Here is a 27,983-nt window from a genome sequence, read left to right as displayed (position 1 = left end):
CGCCAGTTCCCTCGGTAACGGGCTGGCTCAAGAAAAACGCACCCAAAATGCACCACTTTGTTCAGAAATGTCGAGGAAACAATTGAGAAGTCTAAGCGTGAGAGTTTCGCACCGCTTTTCTTTTCTTTCTTTTTTTTTTCCACAATGCATGTTGCCTCCGGTTAGTATCAAAGGAAATTTGCATAGACGGAAGATTTACAGAGCAGATGATATATCTGTGATGAAAATATATTGCATGTACTTGACATAGTGTCAGCGCTGACTGAAAACTACTGTTAGCATGCTTGCCCGCTGTAATCTTAAGTGGGCTAAATACATTTTGTTGCTGTCACAGTATCACGGGAACTTTAAATCACACACGTTATCAAACAATTGCGCTAGTATATTGTGCCACCGATGGGTATAACAGAGGTGTATCGAAATCTTAAATGTTATCTAGGTTCAAATTTGTACGTGTTCGGATAAGACCTATGGGTTCGTTACGACAGCGTGTACAAGATGTTAGAAGATGGCTTACCTGTTGTTTAATATCTAACTCGATACAAACAAAATAATGCGAGTAGCGGTGGGGTCTTCCAACGGCTGTTCGTCCTGCAGGTAAATTGGTTTCACCCACTCCGCCACCGGGTATTCCTCGGCTGGTCGGGTGCTGCGGATATCAAAATAAAATTCATGAATTTGCGAGGGTCGTAGACATAGGTCGGATGTTACTGTGTCCGTGGACCGGGCCAAACGTCGAGTGTTGTCAGCTTCTCGGTGCCCACTGGATCGTGCACATAATACTACACACATTATCTAAACAAACAAATGACGTATGACGGTAGGCACGCTGCTCTATATCAAGGTGAACGGGAAAGAGAGACAGGCCCGCGGAGTGTGAAACGCTGATAAATTCCGCCGCTCAAACTGCGGTCGTGTTCCGAGTTTTGTTTGGCTTTGTTGTTATTTACGCTTTTCCGCCGACTCATTGTTCGCCGCGCTTCTCAAACATGCCAGTGTACGGCCACCGCATGGACGACTCGCATTATGGTGATTGTTCCCCGTACAGCTCCTTTCTCTGCCTCTAAGAATCTAACAAAATGCCTTTTTTGCCGAATGTAAAAAGCCACCTCATGAAAAATTTAAGGACTAGGCCGCTCCCTGACAGAACATAATGCATCATTGTGTTCGTCTAAGTCGGTCGGGGTTCAGCAGAATTCGTTCACTGACTTGGGGGTCGGTGAATTAACTTGTTGTGGACGTCAGTACGGGCCGAGGCGCTCGACTCTCACAAGTCTTGAAGTCCCCTCTTTACAAAAACAACGGTCAGTACTCACTTTTGTTTCTGCCTTCTGTTCAGTCAGGTGCGGAAGAAAGCCTGCATTGCCCGTCTATTTATCGCCACGGCACTGATAAACCAAAGAGCTGGTAACAAGTTGTACCATGTACATACAAGTATACACGTACGGTGTGACAGAGCTACATAGTGTGTTCACCCTGACCAGCTTCGAGATAGGGTACTACTATCACGAGACGCTCCGAATTTCTAACTCAAGGTGCCGAGTCTCGCCTCTTTATACCTGCAATTTCGCGTGAAAGCTCTCCGACGCCTAGTTTAAGCGTACAAGGCTGGTTCCACTTTACCTGCTGTTGAGGGGGTGACTACACATGAGGTGCCTGGCTAGCGATAATTGCAAACAAATGTGGGATGTCGAAGTCAGTGAATAATTACCTGTACCTGTTTTGAGTGACCGCCGTGTGGGAAGGCAGCGCAGTCACTCTAAAACACAGATCCCGTGTGCTACTCTCCGCCAAATCCCTGACCACTTACAATACCTTGGCGTGTATCCAAAGGCAGCCAACTTTGAACTTGGCAGCTTAAAACCTCTTTTTGGTCTAAACAAAGCCGTTTTGGACATGGACAGAAAATGTGCCAACACTCACCGTTCACTTTTGAGGTATCCAAGCCGTGATGCCTGGGTTTAGGGTTAGCCTGGATGGGGCACCGATTACACTGTCGTGTCTCCTACGTTAGAGCCAGGTTGGCTACCAGTCTGTCTGCTTCTCATGTACGGGACAGCCAGCCTGTCTCACTATACTAACACTACTCGTCTGCGCCCAATTTCAACACTTTCACCTCGGATCTTGAAGGCCCGGTTGCTATGGTAACTTCCCCAATGTCTTGTGAAGCGACGCTGTGGAATGGAAGTGACACACAGGTGAAGGGTCAATGAAAGTTCTCGGTCGCGCTCGACACTATGCGTTATGGCCTGTCTTTTGTACTTTCGCGACCATCGCTCAAAACTAACACACTGCTGGTAGTATTGGGTGTAAACACACAGTGGAGCAAAGAAAGAGCGACTTCATGGTTTAACACACTTTAAGAAGCGAATTCTTGTAACGGAAACACATCTGCTGGAACCACTAGCGGGTGTCTAGCTGAAGTCAGTGAAAGGTTTTAAGCGTTGGGGTAAGAGTGTTCTAGTGGGGCGCTTTCTCACACGTGTTTTTTTTCTGCGTAGCACCTGCAACCAGTTTAGAGCTGGTAGGCTTAACAACAACCGCTGGTATGCCTGCAATGCCCCCACAATAGAGCCCCACCACGAACATGAACCCCAGTTTTGTTCTCTGCAGTCGATGTTTTAAGCATTTAGCGTGTGAGGAGAAGAACAATACAGCGGCGTTGTTTGCTGGCGCTTGTTTGTACGCGGGTTTCGACTATCAATTGACTTTCTCCAGTTTGAGTTCTTCTTTTCTAACTAGTTACAAACTTTTGACACTTGGCAGGTATTTCACTCGAGGTGTATGGCGTTTTATTAATAGTCCGAGACAATGGGGAACACATGTAGACCTGGCCTTGCCATCAACCACAGGAATAGGCTTAAAACTCAAACACTCTAAGATTCCTACCGCTGAGAAAGACCAAGGAGCAAGCATCGCCGATGACTGGCAAAGTTGCTGAATTTTTTCCTAATTTATAGAAAGGTAAACGCAATAGGGGAGGAATGTTCGTTTAGTTGTATTAAAACATGGATATTTCCGTCTCTACTTCAATGCTGAACCAAACTCACAAAGGAACACACTCCCTCTATGCATAATCGCTGACCCGGTCTACGGTGCCTCCGTAAATTGCACAAAGGTAATGATTAAATTTGAAACCGCTGAAAACACGCCAACTTCGTTTCCGTTACACCTTTACTTGTCTAATAACTAGTTTCTCAGATAGTCTATCTTTAGACCAGTTTCCATGGAAACAAAGAGATCATATTTCTTCTTGACGCATGGAAACTGTTGACATCCGTGGGTATGTCTTATTAAGCGCATCACGTCAAACAGTGAGACAATATTATGCTAATATTTGCTGATAACATCGCATGACATCATTCATTTCCTCGCTTCATAAGTAAATTGCTTGAAACGGAGTCTCGTCTGCGTAGACCGCACGTCTCCCAGCTGTGAGCGTATACGGTTGTCAACACTGTGGTTTGATGGGCAGTCCGGGTTCATGTGAGACGCTGGTTTTTACCGTTGCATGACCGCTGATTCGGGTCACGCGACCAATACCTCCCAGCTCCGTATGATAAAACAAATCGACCACGGCCGATCATACGATTAGCCGTGGTCACACAGTACAGTGTTGTGTTCAGTGCTCTGCCAATACATTTGTTTTAGCACCGTAAGGTCAGTCTAAAGTTTCATCACACCGGAATAAATACCAAATTCGAAAACAAAATCCACCATTATATACAGAAACAGACTGCTCACCCCAAATTTTCCGGAAGTTGCTCTTTCCGTTCATGGCAGGTTACGCCATTCGTTGACCTGATATTTAGAAGTAATGTGTCTCTCATTAAATATGAGTTTGGACAAACTCCCTAACAACCAAAAATTGCAAGAGAACAACCAATCAGAGCCGATCCTTTATACTCCCGAACTAACTGACCGAGTCATCTAGGGCCCCATTGGCAGAGTATGGCACTACAAGAAAAGTAACCAAAATAAATAAAAGGGCCACTTCCAAAGGCAGATAGGCAAATCGCCATTATGGAGAAACTCAGCCATGTGGGCACCAGAAGGGTTTAAGAACCGACAATCTACAATCTAGATTGAAAACCCTACCAATCTCACGAACGGATAAGCTTTGTCATATTCGCTAATGAAGATTTTGTTCTCCGTGCGGGCAGACGTCGCGACAATGCTGATATATTAAAGCTCATTCAAACATCTTGATAAAGAAAAGCAAATTACAGTTGTCTCCTTGTCGGCTCCCAAACAGGTGAAAATCAATGATTCCGACGATAAAAGACGCTGTTGTGTCGACTTTGGCGACTGGTCTGAACTCTGCTAGAAAGTCAAATATAGGTCAAATTTTGACGATGGTGCGTTTCTTTGGCGCGATAAAAACATCCTTGTTGCCGACAAAGTCCATTATTTAACTTGATCATGGCACTGTGCGCGACTCGTGTTACCTTTTAAATGGTTCTGAGTTCTATGTTCTTGTATCTCTGTGAGACATTTACTAAGATAAGTGACTATTATCGGAAAACCCCTAAACCTTCGAGCAGTTTATCATGTATTTTATCGACAGTTCATCGATCCAACAGCTTGAATGACTGTGAACTAATGCGGCAAGGTACTCCACTCACAGCACGGAGATTGGCAAACTTCCAAATCTTGTATTTACATATGAAACTTCCGTACAGAACCGTTCCATGCCAAGTGCACTAACCGCAGAAACGCGAAGGGCAATTTTTGGTATAAACACAAATTTGAATCTTCGATCTACGCCATCTCGATGAAAATATATTGCAACGGCAATATTCTTTCTTGTAATTAAAATCGAAAAGATACTGAACTGAAAATAATGTTAAGGGCGATGAATTTTGCAGTTCAAGCTTGGGCGGGAAGGGGCCTTGTTCGCGAATAGCGTACAGGGTACCAAGGTCAATGACCACGATGACAATTTCACGCCCGGCGCCCGTGTGTCATGGTTCTTCTAACTTACAAGGTTAGCTGTCTCACATCGTCTGACGAAACTCTCTTCAGGACAAAAGTTGGTACATCAAAAATCGCGTCGCTGCGATCTTGATAACAGAATATTTCAGTTAAAAGAAGGAATAAAATAAAATTTTAACAAACGATGTCGTCTGCTTACCCAAGCACCACTGCACTATTTACTCGATCTGTGCCTACACCTGGATAACCCTGTGCTGATGTTTGCGCATGCGTCAACGACGAACAGGCAATTTTAATGACTGGCCTCTATAGTACAGTGCGATAGTCCTGTGACATTATGGTTGGAGAAATACACGTGCGGCGAAATTGGTTTGACGGACAGGTGAATCGGATGGGATTCTGTGCTAATCAATCCGTCATGGTTACCAAAGTACGGCGGGATTTGCGACTTTACTTTAATCGTTCGTATAGATGAGGTTGCGGCTTCGCGAACGTAATTGGTTCACTGAATTGGTTACGCTGTTATACAACAACATCAAACTGTCAAAAACCATGGCACTGGCTGCAATTTGCAAAGAGGTTTCGCCTTAAACGTTGAGTGAAGGTTTTGCAGTGTCTCTTCTCGGAGTTATTGATGGTTTTACAGCTAAACTGAGTCCAAATTTATGTCAACGCCATGGGCATTCTGCTTATCATGGCTTAGAGCAAGGTCTAGGATGTTTTGTTTTAAAGGAAACCATTCCACAACAAGCTTATTCGACGAAAACGACAGAAAAACACCTGCAAATTTTGCTACAGCATATTTCAGCGATATCTATGTATGTATGTATGTGTATTTCAGCGATATGTATGTATGTATGTGTGTATGTGTGTATGTATGTATGTATGTATGTATGTATGTATGTATGTATGTATGTATGTATGTGTATATAATATATACACATTCATACATATATATATATATATATGTGTGTGTGTGTGTGTGTGTGTATACATATATGCACATACACGCATGCATATATACAGGCATTGGTATTATATGGTGTATATATATATTATATATATATATATATATATATATATATATATATATATATATATATATATATATATATATATCCACCATATTTGCCCAAATATTTGCATTGCCTATATATTTATTATTCTCCTCTTTGATTTGCTATGATATTTTTCTTCCCGAGAAAACACCTGTTGGCATAACAAGCTCTAATTAGTTGGCTGAGCACTTTCTCATCTTGCTCCAATCAATATTTGAACGTCCAATCAGCGATGATTATCGGCGAACTCTTTCATTTGAGAAATGGATTCGTGGAAAAAGGTTGAGGGTATGCTGCAACGTGACGGTGTAAGATGAAAAATGCTTGTTACTGTTTGAAAACGAGAAGACAAACTGGAAATAGACAATGAATGTGGTTGCAAGACATGAAAATGGCCAATGCGACTAATGAATTCATTAATTGGGACGTATAGTTTTTAGGACATGTCATTTATGATGGAATATGTCAAATTAATTAAAGTGAATTATAGCTTTCTGAATAAACTATCATCCGACGTTTGGGAGTGTTTTAAAGTGTTCATGCTCGTAAGGAGAGCTCTAACTATCAGGCTGATTTGCAAAGTTTTCACAATCGATACGGAAGTGTATCCATAATTCGGACGAAGATATCGTCGCCATGCTGTTTCATCCGCTTTGCACATTTACTGAAGTCACGACTTCGACAATATTTTCAAATGCATTACTCTATTATTCCATAACATTTTGAATATTTCCAGAAAACATGTTATTACTTGATAACATTGTCCTTGATATGGCTTTTCGGTTACCCCGCAGTGTTTTGAAATATGAAGGTATTTTTGCAAGAACACTAACCCAGGGAAACTAGGCTGTGATGACGTCATACTTGCTCTGGAACGAATCTGGCAGTGTGGCCTTAATTATATTGCGTGCAACAAAAATTTTTATTCGAAACGTTGCATGTCTTAAAGTTGTTTTTAATGAGCTTGTATCATTCAGAATTGCACCTCCGAGAGTTCTTCAACAACTATGTGTTACCAAGACAAAATAAGTACGCTAGACACAATCTTCCAAACGATGGGTGCAGATGTAGCCGGCTATTAGAAAGTTCAAAACAAAATTATTGACTTCGACCTTTGACCCCCGTATATCGAAAACACTGCGCGCATAAATAGGAAGCGTTTCCTGTCCACGAAGATAACGAGATCGCGATGATGTCATCACTTCCTGCTCATGGATGTCAACATATTTTGGTTTTAAAGAAAGACCTTGTTGACACACTTTTCCTGGTGTAATAAATCGCTGTTATCATTTGCCCTGGTCATTTAAGATATTATGTTTTGCTACATTGCAGTACGTGTTTTGAGCTGTATGTCCGCAACTATGCCTGCCTGCCTGCCTGGTGACGGAACCAGCAGATACCAAATCGCGCGATGCCAACCATCAAATGAACAGACAATGTGCACGGATAATTACGACAACTTTTCCGGAGATTTGCTCTACGATTAGAAGAACAAAGGCTTCCTTTGTTCGGCACACGTCGGTTTACCTCAACGTATGACGTTATCGGGTAAGTTCAATCGTAAGGCGGGCCATTAATTTAAAATATTCAATAGTTATCGATAAGGTTTGGAAAACAAACGATCCCTTTTCATGCGATAAAAGAAACAGAGTGACCACACTCATTAGAGTGTTGCTTGTCACTATCTCGATATAAATAATTACCAAAACTTGTGATACATATGTCATTAGGAAACATGTCGCGTGACCTTTGACCCTCAGGTGCTGCTATTACTTAATACTGCAAACCCCTGGAACGTGCCTGGCGACATCTTTCGGGTACGTTCTACTGTGTCCTCGTCTACTGCTCGACGTTTGTCGTGCGCGCCATTGGCGCTGAACGGAACCGGGTTTCAAAAATACCGTGCTTCGCCCCTGCCTGCTACCTCTAGGCCAACACATGAACATAGCACACACATGACGCTCACCTGTCTGTACTGTGCACATCCCGTGTCAACGAAGCCGGTTCAAAACCACAGTAAAAATGGTTTGTGATTGTGTTGCATTATTTACAACCTGTCCTCTGACACTGAACATCTCTGAAAATGCATGGTAGTTCAGTGATACAGTACCGTGAGAAAATCCACGGTGACTCCTGGATGAACCCAAATAATACTTTTCACCCACCTTGGTGTCCGCTACTCGTCAACTGCCCGACCTGTGACGCCAAGTGATACGTTAACTCTGAATCAAGAAAGAAAACGCACACTATACTCGATGCACTAAGGCTCAATCATAACACAGCGTGGACCCATGGCTGAATGTGATTGGACTGCAAACTAGGTCACAGTTTAAATTAGGGACAATATTTAGCCACACCGAAATATACCTTTGTTTCTCCAAATTCAAAAAGTAAACATATGGCTTTTCTTCAGGGGCTAGGGCTTATATGAGGCAAAGCTCTGCCACTGGACAATAAGCCTTTAGAACCTACCAGCAAGCAGGGCAACAGGTGTTTTTAGCGTATCCGGTCAACTGTGGGAACATGGGTTGAAGTATCTCGGATACGAAACGATATTTGCCGTGGTCTATATCTGCAAACTGCGGCTTACTATACGACTTTGCAAAACAAATGGTATACAAATTGAATATAAAAATTAAAGCTAGGGGTTTTCTTGTAATTAACAAAAAGGCATCTCCAGTCGGATGTTTGTTTTTTATCGTTGCTTCTCCGGTCTGCTGATATCGCCGGCTCAAGTTTGTCTCCGATGGCGGGTCATTCGTCGGTTACGAACTACTGACAGATAAATTGCCGCCAAAAAAACCCCGGGGACCTCGATATCGCCAAGTTCTCGCAAAAGCTGCACTGGAGATATCAAGATGATACAGATAATAACGTAATTTATTAGTGAATGAAAGATTGCCATCAAAGAATAAACACGGCTCAGCGGTAACATGGATAACCCCGGCGTTAGCTGGCCAAGCAGTGTCACGACGCTGGAACGGACTTGTCAGGAAAGGGGACTTTCTCGACCTTACAATTGAAGGGTGCATGTAATTGAATCGAATAAAACGAACCAAAACAATGCAAACATATTTACTGAACACCATCGCACAATCGTCAAGAAGTAACGATATAGGGTGATACCATTGTCGTTGCTGCGGGGAGGGGAATAGACCATCACACCACAGGGAAATGCACTCTGCCGTGGCGTGAACAGCTTGAGCGATGGTTTGCCTGCGAGATATAAAAATTATCTTGGCCATAAACTGCCATGATAATCTCTTAATCCTCGCCATATCTACACGAACTGATCACGAGGTTATCAACCAAATGCAACCGTTGTCTTCATACATATCTGGTGAGATATTTTACACATTTATCATTGCCTCGTGGAGCTTCCGAAAGATCCCTTACCCAAATGAAAAACAAATTACATAGGTTACCCTGTAACGTGCCTTCTATGTAGGCAAGTATCCGTGAGGGGAGATCTAGGTGTGACGGGGAGTATCGTATAAGAAGGATACAAAGATGTGCAGACAAGTTTGCATCAGGGAAAGAAAATACAAACATCGATTGAAGGGTAAACACTATTCTCTTGACAAAACGACTTTCCTTCAAATTCGAATGAAGAGATCAAAGCTAAAACATATTAAACTATGGTCGCAGCGTACATAACTATTTTAACACAATCGAATATATATATATATATATATATATATATATATATATATATATATATATATATAATCTTTGTGTTTCTGTGTGTCTGTATATGTACACACATAAACCTTTCTCCATTTTCAAAACCGATTAAAAGGGGCGGAGTAGAGAGCGGGGATCGACGGTCAGAAAGATTTACAAATTTGATAGGAATAAATAGGCCAACAGATAACGGAGTAGACAGTTATCATGTCAGGAGTTACAACGTCAAGAAAGGCACACTCTCGATCAGTCACACTGATGTGTTTCTCGTCTTTTATCGACAAAGTTGGACGTCCGTGGATAATGTAAGCAAGTGGTACGCTTGTAATACATGTGAATGCTGGTGAATTATCTTTAGAGGTTGGGGGAGGGGGTGTTAAAAGTTTAACGCCATCTTCTGAGAGAAGTATCGCCTGTTCTAAATCACCCTACGACAGCAGTGACGTAGCCAAACTGTCTGTGCTTTGCTCAGCGGGCAATTTGGGGCCGACCTTAACGATAAGATAAGGGTTCACAACATTATTACTGCGTGCCGCCGGTTGGTACCCGGTGTGTTGCCATGCCAACAAAATTCTGGGTAACCAGGGGAGACGAGGACTTAAGAAGACAGACCGCTATGCCCTTGATAAAGTAGGAAAGGACCTTAACCGGAGTTTGCTCCGATCTGAGGAACAGAACGTTGATGTATCGAATGTTTACAATCCCATCAAAGGTACCGGCATCACTCAGAACAGGTGAATTGTAAATGTGAGAATTTCAAATGAACAAAAACATGCAAAACGAAAAAATATATATATAAAGACCGAGAAAACGGCGCCAAATAGGACTTTTACACTACAATACAGGATCAGCTTAGCAATACAGTATTAGTTTGGATCCGATTGACCCAACGGTTGACATCGAAAGAAATGGACATGCCTTTGTTTTTTACATAAATTTTGACAAGAATTGTGTCATGCGTTCAATGAATGGCTATATCACTGATCATAAGTTGTGTCGTTCTTAACCAATTTGATGTACCAATGACTAAAGAGTGATCGCTTTAAACATCCCCAACATTTACAAATTACATATGTTACTATAGGACTGACTCAACGAAATTTCATATAATTCTGAATTGACCCACAGAGGCCAAAGTCTCAGAGTTAAGGGCACACGGATCGTATAGAGTAGATGTTGTTACAGTCTAAAATCACAGACAAACTGGCTGAGAAAAAACAGAAGAAATCGTGATTATCATATAGGGAATATCTGTTCTACAATTGGTTTATGTGGATTAACTCCCTTGTTTTTATTCACAAGTTGGCACCACGATTAAAGATATACTTTTAATCATCAGGGGTTGAGCTCTGGTGATTGTTCACTATCCACTTCATAAAGAACATTCATATAACGTTACCCGCAGTCTTTGATGACGTGTGCTGTTGGGGCACTTTGCTCCTACAAAAATCTTTGTAATATAGTTGTCCCCTTTTTAATGGTACCATTTTAAGTCCTTGCCCTGTACAATGGCAGCGCTTGCGGTTTTTCATGGTGTTTGCTCGATGACGTTGATGTGGGTTGGCATTGGCTTTGCCGAACAATGTCAAGTACGATCAACCGCCGGGCATTAGAAGAAACGAACAAAACAGTTGCTGAGAGCACATCCATGTAAGATGGTCCGACCCGACACGAACACTTACAATGAATGGCGTACCCTCGGGTCACAAATGAAGTCACGCAGGTTTCAATTCGGAGAACTATCAAGGTTAAGGCCTACGATAGAATCACGAAAATCTTTAACCTCTTTATTGTCACAGATATTTTAAACAAATGCTAATAGTAACAACGAACGGGGAGGGGCGGTGAGTGACAATTTTTATATATCGAAAGGCCTCGCAACATCAAAATCGTAGTTTGGTCGATGCCGCTCGTTAAAAATAATTCGGTTGTGTGGACAATGTTTGCTGCATAACATATATGTTGTACTGAGGTGGATCACTGCTACACAGCATATAACAATGATATGTAGGCCCGATAACAAATTTCTAAAAGACTAAGGAAAGTAATTTAAATTCATTTACAGCATTTCACTGCCAAACACGTCATTACCAAGTCCAGTTAAATTTCCACTAATCTTACAATATATTTCAGCTCGTTTTGCATTCTATCTAGATCCCATTCTTAAAAATTAAAGAAAATGAAACAGTTAATCTGCCACTATTACACAGAATTAAGACAACTTGCCACGAAATATTTTATCTGTTTTGTTAATTCTGTCCTCGAAATATATTGATTTTTGTGGTATTTCTGAAAATGGATGAAATGTGCTTACCGTTACGTTACTAATAAAATCTCGTCACTTAATTTTGCAAGTATTAACGATTGCTTATTTGTTTCTGTAAACACGGCCGTTAGAGAGCCAGGAACTAACTTTTATGATTTTTCCCCACTATTTTTGTTTTTAATGCCAACTATGATTTCTTGTTCTACTCCCAAAGCATGTTGAGACAAACAGTATTCAGCTTGTCAACACAGCTTGTACATGTGTAGACTGCCTTATTATTTATTATTGACGTGTGAATTCTGGTCCGGATTAGAATTCATATATATATATATATATATATATATATATATATATATATATATATATATATATATATATATATATATATATATATATATATATATATATATATATATATATATATATATATATATATATATATACACGAGGTAATAATATATATTACTTAAGTTTCATGCATCTAGCAATCGTCAGTCTGACGATAGCGAGATGCATGAAACTTGAGAAACAGATAATATTACCTTGCACTTGAAGTAATTTTATGTAATTTTATTATATATATATATATATATATATATATATATATATATATATATATATATATATATATATATATATTGTATCTTGCGGATAGAATGTATGGAATCGTCTTTGATGGCAAGTTGTCTTTAATCTTGAGTAAGCTTAACTTTTTTACTTCGTCAACTTTTAAAGATCATGGGAACACGATACAATGTGTAACCAATTAAAATATATATGCAACAACACTTGGTAATGACACATTTTACACATAATAGACGATATGTTGACAAAACTAAACTGTCGGTGTTTCAACATGCTTTTGGCAGTAGAACAAGAACTTGTAATTGACACGCATAATAAAAATAATGAAAAAAATTATCATGAGAAATTAGAGCTCCTGGCTCTTTAAACGTTACTGCAGTGAATTCAAATACAGCGTTTCACGAGAACATATAACCCGATTATCGGAACAAATTCTCGACGGATATCCATCCAAGAAACATTTGAAAACTGAATGGAAAATTAAAGTTAATGAACTCGTTAGGAATGTATCCTCCAGGGTGTTTACGTCGGACGTCGTTCAGGTAAAAGGGGCTGTTTTAAGATCGGTCTTGTTTCAAAATAAAGTGCAGCTCACACCATGTTGCACAGAGAAATCGATATATCGACCAAGCTTGGATCAATACCACTGGATCGATATGTCGGAAAAGTGAAAACAACGTGATATGTGTAGTCTGCCAACTAGCTATTGTATGGAGCCCGTGATATGACACAAAAATTCATGCCATTTTAGGAGCAGACGATAAACACAAGGTCTTGTTCACAATCTGTATCCGAGTCTTCTTGCGAAAAGAGGAAGGTCGAATTGTTTTTTAAAAAGTTAAGTTGGCCCCAATACACGCAAGTGTAACCAAACGATGGCTGTAGGATTGCAATAACGTTACGTATCCTTGGAAACACGACCGCTTGACGCATTCGCATACCATCCAGTGCCGAGAGTTGAAGCAAGGTTTAAGAGAGGGGAGAGCAATATTATGACTGCATTCGCTACAGCATGGGAAAATATTTTTGCTGGTTGTAATACACATAGTTTGTGCAAACGTGAATTACCCCGGCATGTTTCATTTTTTACTGTCTGCTGTCACTCAGCAGTGTAAATAACCATCGCTGTTTCCAATGAACATCTTCCAAAAATTGTAGCCCTGCACTTATATGCCAGCTTTATTCCTATTGAACACACAAATAAACTCCGTATACGTGTAGGTGTATATTTTACAGAAATTCCTAAAATCGCATAACTTGATTTATTCAGTTTGTCATTTTATTGGGCATTCTTTCGCTTGTTTGCCAATTTTGAGTCTGTTTGCTCAGTTCTTTGTGTGTTCGCTAAAAGCTCACCTGGTGAGCTACTAGCGCGCACCTGTACATGCGAAGATCGCCACTATACAGTACCAAGGCACACGTGTGTGCTCCTTGCTAAAGTAGGGGGGCTATTCTGGGAGTGTAATCTGCTTTATGTAGTTCATTTCGAAATAAGTTGACAGGGAAGGAGACCTGTGTAATCCAACCCTTGAGCTAACTCTTACAGTACCGTTTTTTTGGGTCGGCTTGTCAAAAAATCCCGCCCAATTTAGTGCCCTTTCTTGGGCCCTCGCGGCGAATATTTCTAGGTATTATCTCTTACAACGGGATTGCTTTTTAGGGGGTCGTGTTAGAATACAGTGTTTCCAAATGCCTCATACATATGACAAATCTGCTAAAAGCCAACCGTGAATTCTTCACACGGACCAAGAAAATTTACGGGAGCTGAGATCAAGTTTGTTGAAGGATGAACAAATGCTCGTCAATTACGGTAACATGTCGTTTAAAACTGCACACAATAAAATCCTAAAGTAGTACAAGAAGAGTTTACCTCTACAAGGCAAACATACAAACCGCATGTATGCAATCGAAATTCTATCGGTCAGCGGGAACTCATCGCTCCCCTCAGTAAAATTGCACTTCACAGAGGGAGTACGTTTATTTGTGGGATTCACCAACAAAGTCAAATTTTCTCTTTGGAAGCTTCGCTTTGTCACAGGGGTACCACAGCGGACAGTGGAGGGTCGATGGCCAGGGATGAATGTCGCTATTTGGCGACGCCTTTGAAAGCAAAAAAATCAAAACTTCTCAAGGTTTTTTCCGCACGACTTCTCATGAAAATCGATACTTCATATTTCAGTACTCTTTGGTGGAACTAAAAGCAAAATTTGTTTAGTGAAGGTGTGGATATTATAGGGTAATCGGAACCGCGCATTTTGAGGTCTTATCTACTAAACGCTTCGGAGAAGCCTTCACGCAACAACGGTATTTTTAGGTATTTTTGACAGCCACGATTTTTGAAAATGGGGGGATTGTTTCTGAGGGTGTAAGAGATACTAAACCGTTGAAACCCGAACACTAACCCCAAAAAAATACTACAAAAGTGAGCAAGATGTCATTTTCCTTTTCAGCTACTGGGTGAGCTACTATGCCAATCTCCGAGGCACAATCTGACACGAATGATGAAAAACACGTGAAGACGTCTGCGCGGTAAATTGGAATCTCTGGTCGTGTAATTCTGCTCAAATTTGAAGGACGACACGCGATCAATTACTAATTCAATTTCAAACGGTTTCTTATTTCGATAAAATATGAGAACGTTAAAAGGTTTGACATATCTCAGTAAGCTTTCAACAGGAGGTGGCACATTGAATATATTTGGCGTGCGGTGGCTTCCACTCGTCTACATGCTGAGATCAAATGCACCTCAATGACAGATATTTGGACTCTAAAAATCTCACAATTCTTCGCTGATTTCGAGCTTCTGTGGGTTTATTTTGAAATCTGTTTAGTCAAACGAAGTTTAAACAGCCTTCTATTTTGTGAAAATTATTCTTTTTCCAATGCGGCTGACTCAAAAGGTGGCCGTCATTTTGAATTTCTAAACAGTAGATTTATTTTTATGAAAGAGTATAGTTTAAAGTCTGTGTGAGCTAAGTACTTGCAAAATTTTACAGCTCTCTTAATTTTATAATCGAAACTTCGGAAGCAGGTCGAATTGACGATTTGTTTCGTGTCAATCATTGCAGAAAGGCTGCTCACATGATTGCAAAGTCAATGTGGTTGCTCTGACGGAAATGAGTCGGCATAGCAACATACAGATTGGCGCAAAGGAGTGGTCAACCCCTGCCTACAAACACTGAACATGCTCAAGGTTTGAGGCGAAACGTGCACCCATGGCATGCAGTATCATGGGTACATCATATCACTGTGAGCATGCTGTAGAATACCCGTATGGATCGGAGTTTACGCTTGTCTAAAAATCAGTGGCAGATGGGTGATCTAACACATACAGTTAGCTCTTACATAAGATCAAATAAAACCTGTATTAGGCAACATGCCACAGAAAATAATAGAACTACATCACTCAAACGATCTTTTCCATTGACAAGAAGATGTTATCATGTGTGTATACCCACCATAGAATTAAAGGTGTGACCTGTATCTGCCATTATGTCGAGATATTTGACAGTTGGCACCAAAAGTTAAGATTGAAGTGCAACTTTGAACTTCTGACATATTCTATTTTCATGATTATGTAATAGTTCTGAGCGTTTCATCGAATAGCGGACGAAAGATAGAACTAAGCAAGCACAAGGTTATACACATTGACATACATCCACATATGCGGGCTTCTTGGCACACTGACATGGTTTCATGAATTCCACTCCGCAAGCAACCGACGTTTGACTTGCGGGTCGTAGCTGCGAGCGATCCGTTTACTGTCAGTTTTGTACAAGACATTTCAAGGTAGAGATGACCGCAAGGGCAAAGTAAGGAGAGCATAAATCATGGTTATCTTTATGTATCGTAAACATTTTTAATGGGTAATGATTATACTGAAATATTGTACGCCTGTTACCTGAGTTCGTGTTTTAGCATGATTTGGCAATTACAATGGACTCTGTGTGTAAATACAAAGTGAAAATATCACTCATATCCTCATTTGGAAAAGAATTGGCTTCTAATGATTGGCAATTGTAACGAGAGGGGACTAGTACTTTGAAAGCGACCAAAGGGGTAATGCAAACAGAACTCCAACCGAGGGAACACGGATTGTTGCAGCACTTTTTAATGAGACGTGTGTGAAATCTTCTCATGGGCAGAGACGGCAATCTGTTCCATAAATATACACACACAGGTGTGCGCACGCGTCAATCAAAATGGTAACCACGGAAACGGTACGGTCAGAACGTTACAAGCTGGTAGCCGCGAGTGAACTGGAATCCATTGAAGGGCTTCAACAGCGAGAACCAAATGTTGTGCACCTAATTATCGCAGCCTATTGTCTTTACTAACGAAACATTTGTTGACCGCTGGGTTCTTAGCTCGGTCTTGACTGTCAACGTGTGTGTGCTTCCATTCAAGTGCTTGGTTAGTTACTTCTCAGCCTCGTAATATATTAATTGTTTAAAATACTTTCAGTTGTTGGGCGTTACTTTTATTCTAAAGGAGATTTTATATGCGAGCAATGACCCTGACTTCTGACGAAACATTCAGGGTTATCGATCAATGCCAAAATTGACTAGTAATAATGTAAACAATGGTATATTTCAAACTTTCTGTAATCTTTACGTGACAATCGAGAGCAACTCTCTGCATTCATATACTTTTGACCTCACTAATTTCTTTCAACACTGCGTCATAATATAGTAGGAGGTGATTCTGGGTAATGTCAGAGATTTTCTTTCCATTCCTAAACTGCCGTGTATACAATGTATATTTGTGTGTATTATTTAAACCCATTTTGTCAATTGGCATTAACGCATTGCCGGCTCTCATGTTTATCCTCTGTGCATATTTCTCACCTCAACGGACCCTGGCTCCTGTGTAAGTTTTGTTAAACGCTGTAGGCCTATAGAAACACCGCGGTCGATACGGACTAATCAAAAATATGTTTCGAGAGATAAATCGGGTACCTGTTTGTTCATGATCGAGAAGCAAAGGTCTGTGGGATTTTGTGAAAGTCCGGACATCAAAAATAGGTATTCCAAAGGGACAGAAAGCTAAACAAAAAGAAACACTTTCAGGGACAGAGGTTTGAATATCTGTCAAGTGAAAGGAGTTTGCTCCGGGTGGCATTCCCGTTTTTTTTATATTTGACAAAAGTATTCAGTTAATTCGCAGGTGTTCGAGTTGGAATCTATCAACATGGACCCCAAGCAGTATCGCAAGCGATAACATTGTAAACATATTGTTTGGCACAGCCGGGCACATAACTTAGTGTTAAGGTTATGGTGCAAGGCGCATTTTACCCGGTTCGCCTGTCACACCGCACAACCATCTCAGTCTTCGGCTGGTTGTTTGTTTTCACGGTAATGTTTCAAATGACTGACAGTTTTTACGGCTTCTCTGTCCTTTTTATTTTCTGAAAGTCGCCACTTGTGATATTGCTGCAGCTGTGTCCTGCTAACAAAACACGTGCTTAGAATCTCACGTTATTGGGACCTGGCCAAAGGGGCTTACAGGTTTGTGGACGTAATTTGCGATTAGACGCATGTAACGGCATCACAATGGCTACTTATTTGCCTCGTCAAACACCTTTGGTTCCAAATATTTAGGAGTTTTTCTAATTTTCTTCAGGGGCACGTCGACAAATGTAAATAGAAAACAGATGTATCTATTTTATCCAAACCGACCGAAAGATCGTCGACCTCTTGGTAGAAATCTCGAAATGTCTCGTCAAATCTCGCGATGTCGTGTATTTTAATATTTTAGGTACCTGGACCCCTTGGTGCCTATCAGCTAACATTTTTTTTATATTGAATTTGCAAGGTGTGAGACAATAGTTATAAAAGTGTGTAAATTAAATGAAAACATTACAGTTGATAATTCTATAAACGAGCCTCTCTCTCTCTCTCTCTCTCTCTCTCTCTCTCTCTCTCTCTCTCTCTCTCTCTCTCTCTCTGTATATATATACAGTAATGCATCGCTCTAACGACCACCAGTAATACGAATTATTGGTTATAACGTGCGTACAATGTGTCCACCGAGAAGGCTAATCTGGATTCGAATTCCCTCATTTAAACGAACACCTCAGTTTAACGAACGTTTTCTCTGTCTCCAAGTATGGTCGTTAGAGAGAGGGTTTCCTGTATTGCGAACGTCTTGGAGGATACTTAATATTCATATGTATGTATGTATGTATGTATTTATGTATGTATGTATGTATGTATGTATGTATGTATGTATGTATGTATGTATGTATGTATGTATGTGTGTGTGTATGTATGTATGTATGTATGTATGTAGAATTCGATTGACTGACATGGAGGAATACTTCAGGTACATAGACAAGTTATAGCTTGTAAATTTCATTGGCTTTGAGGGTTCACTGCCTTGGTTATTTTCAAGGGCAATTTTAACACTTAAGGCAGTGTCGCACTGATGTAATAGAATTCCCGAGTATTAAGGACACTCGGTCTGCACGTTCGTCGCCAAGGGAACGCTACCAAGACGTTGTAAGATTGTCCGTCCCTTTGTTGTATGGCGAAACAGATTTACAACAGGCCAGTAAATTAACAGGGAAAAACCTTGACATTTTTAGGCCACTTGATATTTTTTTATCTGTTCAATTCTTTGCCGCCCACCGCATACCTTTGCATTCGGAAGCTTTCCGCTTTTGCCAACCAGATACGAAAGTATGCCCCGATCGTGAAGCCGCATATGGCACGTTGACATATCATTCGGCGCCATTGTTCATTGATGATATCGGCCAGGTTGCAATCGTTACACGACAAGAAAACAAACCTTGTTTCAGTCACGAGTGAAGAATTATCAACACATCATTGACAAAAAGAACGCACTTCCTCGACCCCCCCCCCCCTCCCCCCATGAAACTCCTGTATGGTCGGTTTTCAAAGTGTGCCCTTTTTTCGTTATAGATTTATCTTCTTGGAAATAAACTTGAAACTATCACAGATGTGAATAATTTGGAGAAGCTCTTAAAGCAAGTTCCCGGTTTCCTACAAGTTTGACCGACTGACCATCATATTATATGGTAATCTAAGCCTTGCTTAAAACGCAGATTTTTAAGCGCCCGCATGAACGATGTATGCGTGTCGAGCCAGGGCCCGGAGCCAGGGTAACGAACTCTGGGGTCGGTATGTGAAAGTGTCGAATGGAAATTGGTGGAATGCGAGGCCTTACAAGAACTATGCTGGGGATACGGTGTTTAGTTCTCATACGGAGCCGTATATTGGGTTTCTTTCCTTTTTTCACGGCGTGTCATGTTCGTCTACGACAAATGGCATCGGTCAGAATGATAGAAAAACACACTCTATTAATGTGATTCCGTGACCATGAAAGCCCCGTGTCGTTCGGAGACATGTGCTGAAAGCGTGTAGTACTCCAACTGGCCTGTTTCAAGTACTCGCTGTCTTTCATCTTTCTATCAACACCAGCTGATTGACAGGCGAGGAAAGAAGATCGGAATGAACAGCAAACATATCGCTGGCGTTTATTACATATCCTCGCTGTACACACTGGCGAAGCTCAAAGGGAGCTGCCAATCAAAAGTTACGGCGGCCAATCAGAGCGTGGGTACGTTAATCACATGGATTGCAACTTTGAGCATACAGCTTTGGGCACCATCCGGTATGATGGATCGAAGCGTCGGTTTCTCTCGATTTCAGTGATAACGGAAGAGACGCCACACGCACACAATGCTGGACGTAGATGACTGGAATTTGCCGGCTGAGGAAATTATTCTAAGAATGGAAAGTGGAGGGAATTGTAGGCGTAATCTTTGATAAGACTGTATCAACATATTTGGGTGTCGCCGTTGTCGCTGATTAGCTGGCCTCCAAACTCACAATCAGTGCATTGAATGAAGTCCGCTTTCTATCAACAGTTGGCAGGCATGATTTATTGTAATGTTATTATTTTAAACGCTGTTTATTCTGAACTCAAGACAATGCTTCGATCATCCATGCATTTACTTACAAGACGCGTATGCAGTGTTGTTTGTCGGTCAAAGTTCACCCCGACACACATGCAGAGACATACATGAACAAGATGTGAGATGTGATTTAGCAAAGAAACGCACTTAGTTTCCCTGACAGCTTTACTGTTCAGGCTGCAGTTTCGTGAAAAGGAACTTCAAATTTCTCATTGCAGAGCCACTGGGTTTTAACCTAATGTCAAGGACAATTTCTTTGGCACGTCCAGACTTTCCATATCTAACATTGAGATATCAATTTCACCAAGCGAACTAGTTTTGCTCTCCGTAGATTTATTTATACATTTCTTCCTTTAAATTAATTTTTATTAAGACTAATATCTAGTGAAGGCTATACCCTGCGTTCACGAAAAAACCGGCACATCACGGTGAAGTTTTGAACTCGGAGACATACTCAAGGGTTACAATATTTAAACCTAGGCGGTTTTGCCTCCCCACCTTCCGGCCGGTGAAAAGGAATGTCACTTGCTTGCACCACATGACGAGACGTAATTCACGTGAAAAAGTAGTCCACTCATATAAATATATATTTTTTTTTTGGCTTCTTTAGAAACGATTTCAAAAACATCCGAAGGGTCTTCGGTAACAGGAAAAAAATGAAGCTATTCTTCGTTCGAATTTGCCGGTTTTTTAAACAACTCGACGATGAATGCTCCGAGGAGAGTCCTGCTGGAAAACCATCCATGCCTATAGTTTAGTAAAACGAGTATCGTTCTTGAGTCACGCTTCTGTATTTCAGTTGTGGAATATACTTCAATTAAGATTAGATTCTTAAACATTAAACAGGCGCATTCTGATGTCAGCGTTCATCAGAGCACTGCAACTTCTCTCATCTAGGCATGCCGCTACTCAACAAGTCGAAAGGAAGTGAACAAAAAGCTAACAATGTTTTTTAACTTTGGACCAAACAGACGACTTGTCGAATTATCGCTGGTTTATGTTTAAGGTCCATTCTACAGAAAAGGGTTGAATTGTACTCAGAGTCGTCGACACAATGCCAACAGCAATATATTGGCTATACATTCCTTACCATAACAGCACTTCCAATACCGCTTTACTGTCGTTATATTACACATATCTACGCTGTTGTACCGTAGATTGTGTATTCATCCCTATAACAGACATATTAACAACTTATTCTTACATGTGAAGGGGGTGTCAACGTTATTTGGAACCGATTGTCACAAGTCCCTCTGTTTTCTTTCTGGTTCTTTTCAACTCATGGAAGATGTATAGGTCGGGCAGCACAAAAGAGAAACGCTCCTAGCAAGGGGACAGGTTCAGAAACGCTGAGGTTGTGGCAGGAGCAATTTCTCAAGAATGCGATCTTGCTAACAGCACTTACTTTGTTGCAGACGACAGCACATACAACACAGACGGACAACTTTTGGCGTTTAACTAGCCCACGTGCAAAATCGAGCGATGATTTAAAAAAAAAAACGCAAACGGCTTTGTTTGGGGCGAACTACCGAGTAGTCAAGTTTTATACACCGGTGACTTTCCTTGCAGAAGGATATACCACGAGAGCTAAAGGATGTATGCCGCGCATGTCGGCGGCACGTACAACACGTATGTGTTCAAATCGGACAACCGCCTGCTTGGAGACCGATGCGGTTTCTATGTTGAGGAAGCTTACATAGAAAAAAGGAACTAATCTGACGTGTAGGGTATATATTCAATGTGTGTTGGACTGGACATGTATTTGGAAAGCAGTTCAGATAATGGCAAATGTTGCTTCTCTCCTTGGTGGATTTAGTCAAGAAGTCAATGTACAAACTCCAACTCAACGTTTAGAAGGACAGCGATTATGACCGCGTTCACAAACAAACTTGGAATAATTGACAGGCAGCCATCAGTTTCCCTCAAGCGCGGCTCTGCGGACCTGATAGCTATTGTTTTAAACTTTGCTACATCGAAAGTCCCCCCACGCAATGATTGACAGGTGGGCACAAAGGGTTACATCTGAACTCTCGTTGGCAGGCATTCACCGTAATTATCCCAAAAATTCGTGGCTGGAGGCGGGGAGTAGCCAGTGCTGTATTCGGTGTACATTTGGATAGGCGCTCTCCAAGGACCAAGGCCTAACTTGTAACAACTTCTATTTGACATATATGTGGTACTCTTCTTTTGTGGTTGCCTAATCTACCACAAGAAAACGAGATTTAACATTTCAAACTACCCTTCCCCTCTGGGCCGTGCCTTGCCCCACTATCTGATACCATATACACACGTCTTATCTCTCCTGCCACATACCGATGCACTAGTTCTAATGGCTCACGGCAGTACTTTCCTCACTGACATTTACTGAACATTTGCCACACACATCCGAATCCGTTTCTTGTCTTCCTGTTCACCGTTAATCAATTTACACCGGATTAAGTTTCCGTTATTAATTATGCTAATCATCACGACGTTACCGTTAATTACTACTAATTACTGTTTACTGATAGGCCCGAGATACTGAGGACTTCCGATGGCGCAGCCGCGAGACGAAGATTGACAGCTTGTAAATGATCAACATTCATTATTAGCTGCAGAAAGGGTGTCAATCATTGGCTAATTTAAACGCAGTCAATCACTCAGGCTTTGAAAGCTCGTCAATCATTGGCTGTCGCATTCCTCCTCCCAGATAAACATTGCCCGGCAACAGACGACTCCTCGCTCAATATCTATTGGCAGTTTCATTCAGGGCTTTCTCCTCACCGTGGAAAGAAGACATGATCATTCGATGTTGACATTGCTCACAGACACGCTCAAAAAGAAAAAGGTGACACTTGGACAAAGTTTCTGGTCAGCCGGACAATGGTACGTGTCCAGTTCACAAAAGGCTATTTCTGATCATGTATTGACTCGACCAAGCTGAAGGGATAGTGAGAGAGCGCGTACTACAATTAATTAAGAAATCGCTGAAAGACTGATGCGGCTTAACTTAATTGAACACTAGAGGAGAAACAACCGCTTCCAAGGATCTCCTATTTAGCTTTTTCCAGTTGCATGGCATGGATAAAGAAAAGACGTGACAGTAATCAAATATCAAATTCCTGACATCTTTGGCGCAAAGCCTATAGCCAATAGAGGGCTTCTCGAATTAATTGCTGTTGTGCTCAAAGCGTCGGTGCTCATTTTACGTGTTAAAATGTCAAACTTTCAAAATAAGGCATCGCAACTCCTGTAATAAGTAAACATTTAGAAATTTACAGTATATCGTTTTCGTCATCTGTTGTTTCTACACCAAACAAGTTTTTAACTTTCTCTTTTAATCTCAGGGTGCGCTGTGAACGGACACGTTGTGATGGTTAAGTTATACCGAGAGATAACATGACAAAGCGTGTAGGCAGAGTCGTGAGCCAAACTTAAAACAGTTGACGACACGACTCTCTGCGGAGGGGGTGTAAGGCGGATGTGTTATTAAGACGCTTTAGATCAATACAGCGGTGCAGACGATGGAGAATTTGGGAAGAAACTATAAGAGTTCGCTGAATTTTGAGAAATGTTATTCATCGCTCATCATGGCTAATCACAGAATCACTTTTGTGGATTTGTTAAAAATAAATAAAGATGTCTGTGGCTGTTATCAGCACTGTTTGTGTTGTTCATAAAAAGGATGACAAACATATATCTTTCAAGAAATGGTAGAAGAAGAAATGTAATCGCGATGGTACCTCCATGGTGGTTTCAAATAGGAACAGTGTTGTATCGCAGAAACGATGACATCACTATAGGGATGAGACGAATTTGAAATGGGTAACTATAGTTGCACTGGTTTGCGTGTTACGCTTGTCTTGACGACATGCTACGCATGAATCATATTGAAAGTGCTCCTGCATAGAAGTTAGTATACCTCCACAGCTGCATGCAGTGACCTTAAAGGAGGGTCTATGATCTTGACATAGACATGCAATCCTTACATAACAGCGAAGATGTGCATATTTGCAAAGTGATACAGATTTACTGCATATGCTTGCGTGGTAGGATCATAGATACATGCATGCATAAATACATACATACTTATGCCTACCCCGACCTGCCTACCTGCCTATAGTATCAATATACTCACAATGTCATACATACATACATACATACATACATACATACATACATGCTTGCAAATACATGTGTGCGTGCATATATGATACACACGTTTGCATATATAGGCGTATATCACGGTTTGTAGTGGGACCCTGCTTATATATACATACATATGTACAAACACCGTATACTCAACTTCAGACCTACTTGCATACATTTATTACACATGCACATTATGCATGCATGCATACTTACATTCATGCTTGAAAACATTAGGTATATATATATATATATATATATATATATATATATATATATATTTTAGTTATATAGTTATGGTTATACAAATGTACATGTTCGCATGGTTAGATTTCAACATGAGATTATGATTGTGATTGCTTCTGTTGACAACACAAAAGAAATCATTCTGTCTTTAGTTAATTCGTGCCCCGGGGCGACACTAGACCACGTTGGTTCTAGGAAATACCGCGGTGAGATAATAGTGCGATTCACGATGTCTCCTTGGCTGTAGGGCACTGTGGTTTATTCAGCCCCGATGGCGTTGCTGAACTGCCGGGTCGGTGCATGTACTGGTCGGTTGGAACGATACCCAGCAAAGCGTCACGCAACTCGACAGCTTCCCACACCATTGGAAAAGAATAAAACACAAGGGGCAAAGAAAGGAACAGAACACGGGACGTTTGTTATTGGGAAACAGTGAACCATCGACGTGTTATCGGCGATTACAGGCAGAATCTGTTTGCCTCTGGGGGTTCTATCCTATGGGTGGGTCGAATGGCACAGTTAAATAACAAAATCATTACGTATTCATGATATACCCCATTAATGCAAATGAGGTTGACCAAATCCTTTCTTCTCTGTGAATTCTGTTTGTACGCGTGAACTCTTAATTTTTCCCTCTCTTTTCACTCTCCACTGCACCTTCTATTCTGTTGTAAGTCGTCCTGTGCTTAGTTACAGCCAAATGACACCCTACCGAACTTTAGGACCAGGTTCTCACACCAGGCCGGAGCCTAACGATCGCACTTTCGCTCGTCCACTCCCCTCTTCGCCGCACTGTCACAGAGTAAGATACAAAAACGCCGGCCGAGAATCAAGTTCTCGTAACATACGATTTTACAGTCGGATTTTTTTCTCTGGCTAAAAAAATGCCCGACGATCATTGTCGACCAGTAAACGGTTAGCATGCAGTTGTTTACCAGTCTCCGTAGCGATAATGATACACAAACCAAAGCGAACGGAAACTGCTATACTAAAGTCGTATGCAGTTTCTGAACTAAAGGGTGTTAGCCTTGAGGATTTTAAAAGCGCTGTCAACAAGAGCAGTACTCACAGCGCTCTCTAAATAACACCACTCAAAATAAGCACAGCTTACCTGCCAGCCGACGTAGCGACGGGTAGCTAGCTGTTCAGTCGTTTGGCCGGGCCTTCGTCACTCGCGACGCCGTGTCGAGCCCCAAAACGGCGTGTCAACGGTGACAAAGTTACAATGTAACGTATTGTGACAAAGCGTCGCTGTTGACTAGTGCCAGGTTGAGCGTCGCGTCGAACTTTCGCCGGAAATTACTTCACTGGTCCTCAAGCCCCTCACAATAATGTCTTGGTCAAACTGGAAGAATACTGCCCATTGCAGTGTGAATGGTGAGACGTCGTCAATTTACAGCAACCTTTGACAACGATTTTCTATTCGCCTCACCGCATCCCAATACGCGTCGCCAAATGCACAATTTTGCTCTCGACTGGAACCAACAAATTACACAATTTCGTCATTTATGGTCTGAACTGCCGCCCGTTTTCTACAAGAGTCCCCTGTTTTTATTTGCCCTGCCGGCTCCAAGGTCGCCGAAATCACAAATGCACGATAGAGAGCACACACATCAAGCGTGCTAGGGTGTCACGAACCTCGTAATGAAATCACCCAAGGCGGCCTGTTTTTTACACATCATTATGACAGTATTGTCAGCCCCTACCCCTTCCTCTGTCCGCCTGAATTACATCACTCCCTGACCCCTGCCATCCAATCGCCAATCGACACTTTCCACCTGGCCTGTGTGAATGATACGATAAACCTCCTCAGACACGAGTCACATAAACTTTTCTCTTGGTTTCTCGAGCTAAACTGTCGTTTATTTTCTCTCGAAGCTGCGATTTGAAACTACCAAAGAAGGTAGGGAAAGGTTTAGACCCACTGCTTTCCTCCAAACAGAAATAATTACGATGTTAAAAGTTAGATCGGGAAAGTTATTTAAACGTGTGTACCGTAAGAAAAGTTAAAATTCCCGCATCAATTCCAATGTTCACAGCATGCACACTCGACTCACGGAATATCAGTTCGCGCACACCGCAATTTACAGGTTTATTCCATTTCTTATAATCAAGTTGGCCGACTTTTCGATTGAAAAAAATTGGGGGAAAATGTCCATAACAAACTCTATTAGCGTAGGCGCTCAGTCCGCATATTGCAAAATTACAGATGACAGCACTTCACAGAGAAATGTTTGAGAGTTTACAGGAGTTGAGAAAGTTTGTATATACTTTGATGGTGGACTGTATGCACGTCTGAGCGTCTGCAACTCAGACAGTTGTCGATTTTTACATCAGTTACCACTGTTAACCTTAAAGAACGCAAGCAAAGTAACCCATACACATACTAACATTTATCTACCAATGCACGTTTTAGCTGTAGCTACTAGGATGAGTACATGGTCCTGGCATACTGGCACAGTGTTAAATTACACAGTCCCGTCACATTCAAACTGTGGAACCAGGGCTAAGCGTATGTACACTGTTACTCGGCTACAAGCGTCTGCCTCATAGCACTGTGCGCAAGGATCTATAAAAATTAGAGATACACTAGAGATAGTTGCTAACCAACTTGGTCGTAGTCAAGCTGATGTGAAGGGTCCCGCTACTCTAAATGTCAAGTCTACATTTTAAAGGTGCAAGGTCGCCAACCGTTGATGTTGAGTTTGTTTGTTTTCTAATGTGAGAAAATTATGTTTAGTGAGACAAAAGCAATATTGTTGGTCGTCAGGGTACTGTTGGCGTTGCCCCTGAACTTCAGCAATACGGCTAGGCGTTCTATAGCTGCAGTATCTGCAGTTGCGTCATCATATTACACATACACACTGATAATCACTATGATCCTAATGGCGCTTTCTGACTTGCATCCAGAATATGACCTCTGAATCGACATATTAAATGATGACAGCCCACCTTGAAAATGGATAATTCTGAGCTATTTCCTTTGTTGTTGTTGTTGACATACCAATGACGGAGATTATCTCCCATGATTAATTTCAAGCACCGTGATCGCTGTATGGCTACATTTTTTTACCTCAAAGTATACTTCACGTACACTCTAAGAATTCGAGATGGACGGGCTACATTTATCAAATACGTATTT

General features: G+C 41.3%; 1 protein-coding gene and 1 long non-coding RNA gene across 2 annotated transcripts in view; one reads left to right on the top strand and one right to left on the bottom strand.

Annotated features, from left to right (window-relative positions):
• Positions 1-516: 516 nt before the first annotated feature.
• LOC139117362 (uncharacterized) lies at positions 517-26,454 on the bottom strand. The gene is made up of 3 exons (XR_011548514.1): positions 25,953-26,454; positions 1,924-2,174; positions 517-649 (listed from the first exon to the last, which is right to left on the bottom strand). It is a non-coding gene; the product is annotated as an uncharacterized lncRNA (long non-coding RNA).
• Positions 7,217-27,983, top strand: part of LOC139117357 (D-ribitol-5-phosphate cytidylyltransferase-like) — a 51,921-nt gene continuing 31,154 nt past the window's right edge. Inside the window, exon 1 of the mRNA XM_070680396.1 lies at positions 7,217-7,541. The gene's annotated coding sequence lies outside the window, so the exon portion shown is untranslated. The remainder of the gene's footprint in view (positions 7,542-27,983) is intronic.

This window comes from Ptychodera flava, chromosome 18 (assembly GCF_041260155.1).
Source record: "Ptychodera flava strain L36383 chromosome 18, AS_Pfla_20210202, whole genome shotgun sequence".
Classification (NCBI taxonomy): domain Eukaryota; kingdom Metazoa; phylum Hemichordata; class Enteropneusta; family Ptychoderidae; genus Ptychodera; species Ptychodera flava.
Note: the sequence above shows the minus strand (reverse complement) of the source record. Positions and strands in the feature narration are given on the sequence as shown.